The 224-nt window shown below is 42.4% G+C and overlaps 1 protein-coding gene across 1 annotated transcript in view; it reads left to right on the top strand.

Annotated features, from left to right (window-relative positions):
- The window catches only part of LOC107557273 (protein arginine N-methyltransferase 3-like), a 39,950-nt gene that overhangs the window by 6,829 nt on the left and 32,897 nt on the right, over window positions 1-224 (top strand). The gene's annotated exons all lie outside the window — the stretch shown is intronic.

Below are 224 nucleotides of genomic sequence, written 5' to 3' on the forward strand. Positions count from 1 at the left end.
GGACATTGCCTTCAGTCTTGACTAATTTGAAAGAACAGCTCACTCTTGAGTTTAAGCTGTGCAACTCCAATAGATGTGTAATGTATAAGTGGGTCCAGCAGGGTGCAGCATAGAGTTCAGTTTCAAACATACTCTCTGAAGTGGATAGAGGTGCAAAAAAAGAGGCGGGGCAATAGAAGTTAGAGATGGGGTAAAATTCCACTGCAGTGGTTAAGATTTTGAGC

Source organism: Sinocyclocheilus grahami, unplaced genomic scaffold (assembly GCF_001515645.1).
Source record: "Sinocyclocheilus grahami isolate Dianchi unplaced genomic scaffold, SAMN03320097.WGS_v1.1 scaffold596.1, whole genome shotgun sequence".
Taxonomy (NCBI): domain Eukaryota; kingdom Metazoa; phylum Chordata; class Actinopteri; order Cypriniformes; family Cyprinidae; genus Sinocyclocheilus; species Sinocyclocheilus grahami.